Source organism: Oryzias latipes, chromosome 10 (assembly GCF_002234675.1).
Source record: "Oryzias latipes chromosome 10, ASM223467v1".
Classification (NCBI taxonomy): domain Eukaryota; kingdom Metazoa; phylum Chordata; class Actinopteri; order Beloniformes; family Adrianichthyidae; genus Oryzias; species Oryzias latipes.
This window is the reverse complement of record NC_019868.2, coordinates 14,121,824-14,128,129: the sequence shown is the minus strand read 5'-3', so window position 1 is coordinate 14,128,129 and position 6,306 is coordinate 14,121,824.

The following is a 6,306-nucleotide window of genomic DNA, read 5'->3' as shown; positions in this document are numbered from 1 at the left end:
TCAAGTTTACACATGTTTTTAGAATTATTCAAACACCTGATCCTTTACCCCTCTAATCTTCTTATTGTGAAATCAGAGTTTCTTTATACAATTTCTTGAATATTTGGATATTTGAACATTGTTTGAAGTCATTACTTACCCCGTTCCAAAGTTTAGTGCCACACACCAACACACACAAATCTTTCTTTGTGGTTCTTATCAATTTGATCTTGAAGTTCCTACATCCCCTCAGTTTGTAGCCTCCTTCATTTTCTAAGAACTGTTTTTGGATATTGAATGGTAACGATTTCCCACTGGCTCTGTATAGACGTTTTTGGATAAAAAACATGCTTTAATTTCTTCAAACTTTCAATATATCGTTTTAAAAATGGTTGCAAAAAAAAATGTTTTTTTTAGTTGCATTTCCAGCTTTAAAGTTAAGTAAAATAATTGGTAACGCTTTCTTTTACAGTACAGTACTTACAGTGTACTTAAGTGGTATTTACATGGTACTTATTGTGTAACTACTCGGTACTTTCAGGGTACTTACATGGTACTTTTTATGGAATTTACTGGGTACTTACAGTGTGTTTACATGGTACTTTCTATGGTACTTTACTGGGTACTTTTTGTGTCTACTCTGTACTTACATGGTACTTACTGTGTATTTATATGGTACTATTTGGTTCATACCTATGTGGTACATACTGGGTATTTATAATATTCTTACTGGGTATTTACATGTTGTGCAAAGGTGTCTTTTATGGTACTTACCACATGTAAGAACAAGGTAAGTACAAATAAAGTACCTTGACCTTTAGGTCTGCACTCGCTGCATGTTTCATGGTATTTACCATGAATTTACCACAGAAACTACCCCTTAAGTACACTGAAACTGTAACTGTAAAAGAAAGTCAGCCCTATTTCCACTCAACTACATGGTACTTTCATTACTAAATACCGGGTATGTTCACTTGAATATTACTTGGTACTTACCCCTTAAGTACAATGAAACTGTACTGTAAAAGAAAGTCAGCCCTATTTCCATTCTATTACATGGTACTTTCAGTAGTAAAGGCTGGGTATGTACACGTATTACCTTCCTGTGAAGTGTACATACATACACACTTGGTATTCTGACCTTACCAAATGAGACAATGCTAACTTGTTGGTAAGGGTAAAGTAACTACATTGTAAAAACATGTTCTGCCCTGATTACTTCTTGTAACATGAGGCAAGTTTAAAGAGAAACAAGACAGCAGTGAAAACAACAATCTTTAATATGATACATGTCTGCAGCATACAAAGTGTCATCACAATGAAACATGTTTTAAGTACAAAACAGTACAAAGGAGCATTCCAAAAAACACATTATTGGCCTGAGGGTCGTGCTTTTTGTCCATCCAAATTCTTTCAGCAGAGTTTGGTAACAGTGCAGGACTTCTTCAGGGTTTGTAACTGCAAGAAAATTCACAATAAAAGCTCAAATGAAAATAAAAAGCATAACGACTTTGATGAAATACAAAATACATTTTACCTATTTAATCATTTCTGTAATGAGTTTGTTAAATCTCTGTGTAGTCTTTATCGCTTTGGCTGTAATACCTGAAATCAATCAATTATCCTCATTTATAAACATGATAATAAATTATTCAAAACTTAACTTTTTTTAAATATTGTTCTAAAAATGAACTTTATATATGTCAGGAAAATATGTAAAACAACAAGGCTAAATATTTACTTTTAATACTAAAAACACCCAGAGTGTGTGTTTTTGTTAAGTAGGTCGGGGCGAGTAAAATTGCAAATTCCCAGCGCACTTGAATGCAGCACAACTCCCCCAAAGTGAACGTGCATTAATCCGGAGAGCCTCGAGGCGCGCGCAACAGTTTGAATCTCTCTTCATTTGGCAGGTAAGCCAGTGTTTTTATTTTTTTAAATATTGGATAAATTACATGTAAATATTTAAACTGATCAAACTTTATAAAGAAGCTAACCTCGTGATTTCAAGCCGCTATCTCTGTGTTTAAAACGTGACGTAAGAGCATGTCTACGTTACTGCAATAATTTCAGTTATTTCAAAATGTTTTAATTTTCAAAGTTTGTAATGAAAATCTACAAACATTGTTGTTACTTACCAGGAGAGAGGCACCTGTAAAACAAGCATGTAGCCTAAATGATAAAGTCTGTTGTTCTGTGCTCGTTTGACTGAGCGCTCGTCTTTCTGGGAAAATCAAAGAAAGGCGTTTATTTAAAATAATGATGACGTACTTCCGTTTTTTTACCGCTTTAGATCAGCTATGGTGAAGAAGACATCCCAGACGAATCCGTGAAGCCACAGGAGAGTAAGCTAAAGTAAGTTAAATCCACCAAGTGGACATATTATTTACATTAATGAAGAGTTTAACTGCATTTTCTTTTCTTTCGCCGTTTTTATTTTATTTTTATTTATTTATTTATTTTCAAATATGATAGAGACAACAATACCACCCAAAAGTGAATGTAACTGTTTGAAAATTAAAACATATTTTTTTGAATAACTGCGTTGGATTTGAAATTGCTTATTTATTTCTTTTTCCTTTTCTTTTACACTGCCATGTTTTTCATGCTAATGCAAATTGTAGGTGCGAATAATATTTATAAAGAAGAAATACATACAGCAATTGGCAATTAAAACATTACTTTTGTCATTCTTTGTCTAAACAAATTATATTTTTTATGGCAATTTTGATTTTTTTGTCTTTGATTTCTTTTTTGTTCTTGTTTATATAACTAAAATTTAAAGTTGTGAATAATCTATCATGTTTATAAATGAGGATAATTGATTGATTTCAAGTGTTACAGCCAAAGCGATAAAGACTACACAGAGATTTAACAAACTCATTACAGAAATGATTAAATAGGTAAAATTTATTTTGTATTTCATCAAAGTCGTTATGCTTTTTATTTTCATTTGAGCTTTTATTGTGAATTTTCTTGCAGTTACAAACCCTGAAGAAGTCCTGCACTGTTACCAAACTCTGCTGAAAGAATTTGGATGGACAAAAAGCACGACCCTCAGGCCAATAATGTGTTTTTTGGAATGCTCCTTTGCACTGTTTTGTACTTAAAACATGTTTCATTGTGATGACACTTTGTATGCTGCAGACATGTATCATATTAAAGATTGTGGTTTTCACTGCTGTCTTGTTTCTCTTTAAACTTGCCTCATGTTACAAGAAGTAATCAGGGCAGAACATGTTTTTACAATGTAGTTACTTTACCCTTACCAACAAGTTAGCATTGTCTCATTTGGTAAGGTCAGAATACCAAGTGTTTATGTATGTACACTGCACAGGAAGGTAATACGTGTACATACCCAGCATTTACTACTGAAAGTACCATGTAATAGAATGGAAATAGGGCTGACTTTCTTTTACAGTACAGTTTCATTGTACTTAAGGGGTAAGTACTAAGTAATATTCAAGTGAACATACCCAGTATTTAGTAATGAAAGTACCATGTAGTTGAGTGGAAATAGGGCTGACTTTCTTTTACAGTACAGTTTCAGTGTACTTAAGGGGTAGTTTCTGTGGTAAATTCATGGTAAATACCATGAAACATGCAGCGAGTGCAGACCTAAAGGTCAAGGTACTTTATTTGTACTTACCTTGTTCTTACATGTGGTAAGTACCATAAAAGACACCTTTGCACAACATGTAAATACCCAGTAAGAATATTATAAATACCCAGTATGTACCACATAGGTATGAACCAAATAGTACCATATAAATACACAGTAAGTACCATGTAAGTACAGAGTAGACACAAAAAGTACCCAGTAAAGTACCATAGAAAGTACCATGTAAACACACTGTAAGTACCCAGTAAATTCCATAAAAAGTACCATGTAAGTACCCAGTAGTTACACAATAAGTACCATGTAAATACCACTTAAATACACTGTAAGTACAGTACTGTAAAAGAAAGCGTTACCAAATAATTTTTCTTCACTTCAAGCTGTTTAAAAAGTGGAAAATGCATTTAACCTAATTATGACTGTGACTTTTTCAGCATTTCATCTCACAGCTTTAGATCTTCATGGAATTGCTATTTTCACGCAACTGTTTGAATTTATTTCAGCCGTGTAATTAACTCATTTAAATACATAAATACAACATTGAATTAATTTGTTCTACTTAAAACACTGACCACAAAAAAATAAAAAATAAAAAAATCAAAGCATCCTGCTGAATGAAGACTTCTGAAAAATAAATTCCCTGCAGACATATTTGAAGAAAAACAGTCTCATTGTTTTTTGTTTGCGGTACTTTGGTATAAATCCTAGGTGTATAATTTACAGATAAAGAATATGGAAGAGATCGTAGGGCTTTCCAAGATAAACAAGCAAAAACTAGTTTTGGACCTTAAGAGACTTGAAAGGGAGTTTTCATAATTAGGTTGCAAACATGAACTTGCACACATTGAAGCTTCTTCTCTGATACTAAATATCAGATGATTCATTTTTTTTGTTGACAAAGTCTTCTCAGACCTTTACTGTCCCAAAGGACACCCACATTTTGTGTGATTCATACATTTCTACTAACTTCACGCTGCATTTAATAGCCTGGATTTTAAAAGACCTTTTGTACTTTCGTTGTGTTTTTTTTTTCTTTTTTGCTTATTATTGCACATAAGTTAATGCACAGTTGCATCAATGTTCAGAAAGTTTCTGTCTTATTGAGCAAAGAAAGTGGGGGCTAGTTTCTAGAATTTTCTGCCTCCGTCCCCCATGTGGTGATACAGACCCTCCAGTCCACATGGAGGGTCTTCAGCACTTTCCATAAATGCAATGGGTGTGTGGTGGTGCTCACACTGGTGGGGGTGGGATGTATAGAGAGCAAAACATGTTAATTTTGGATGGGGACAGATCCTTTGAACATGCTGTGTTTACACCAGATCAAATGTCAAACTCCCCATGATTCATTTCTGTCGCAGCAGGCAAGTGAGAGGATGAAAGGGAGGGAATCCGGGAGTGAATATGTGCATGTGTTTATCTGCAAATGCATACACGCTCCTGCACTTTGTTTTCTCATTGCACAAGCACCAACAACTGCAAACCTGTGAGAGACCACGTACATGTGTGAGCTTGTGTTAAGGAGTAACAAGGACAAATAGGAGCACAAGGGAAGCTTAAAAAAAGTAGAAAGAACCTCTTGAAGCTTTTGGATCTACTGTTTCCAGCATCTTTTAAAATGGAGTGTGCTCTGTGAGACAGAGTGTGCCTTCTTTACTTCTCTATGACTACTTTTCACATGTTATATATACACACGAGAGCATGCAATATCCTCCGATCCACCACCCTCTGATGGAGGCTGCGTGGAAGATAATCTAAGTGCCTCCCTCATTCGCCAGTTTGCTGCCAATAAACGGGGTGGTTCCACTTACTTGTGGAGTTGGATTGACCTTCCATGGAGCAGGTTGTGATGAGAGTGTGTTCACTTGGGAACAGATGATGTGCATCATGGCGGACCTGGTCATGACCTGTGTCATGCAGAGAGGACTCATTAATGAGTAAAGCTAAACCCGCCTGGGCTTGGACGTTTTGTTCAGAGACCTTCACCCACATCCCACCCACGGGCTGCACTGATGCTTCTCCACCAAAGTTGACTGCATTTGCAGTCACATGTCAAAAAGCCACTGGGGTTGAGGGTAAATCCACACAGATGCGTGCTAAAATGCGTTCTCAAGCAAAGTACTGTCACATAGTCAAAATGACATCAGTAAAGGGGTACAAAGGTGTGAAGTAAAACGTCTGAAAAACTACTAGTACAATGTTACTACTTTTTGTAAGAATTAGAAGATAAGGCTAGTTTTCAATCTCTGTATTTCTTTAAATATTCAATCTGTAAACTAAAGATGTAAAAAAAGGTTTACCTGATACCCGTTGTGTCCTCAAACTTGCTTCCCTTTGGATTTCTTTGTGGGGAAAAATGAGCATATCAACCAAAACATTTGTGTTGTTTTAAATTTAATTTAAGATGCTTTTTATATCTATTTGAAGTGTGTCTATTTCTGACAAAAATGCACAAAAAGATATTTTGCATTTAATAAATAACTAGGGGATGAAGCTTGAGTGGTGATTGGCCTTGAAAATGTCACAGATTGGGAATAAAATTGACTTGATTTTAGTGTTTTTTTATACTTACACTAAAGCAATATATGATCTGGCTTTTACTGACTGTTGTAACTTCTACTTTTGTCGAAAAAATGCAATAAAAGTACATTTACATGCAATTACCACCCCAGAATGCAGATAAGCAGATAATTCACTAAAGCAAAAACACA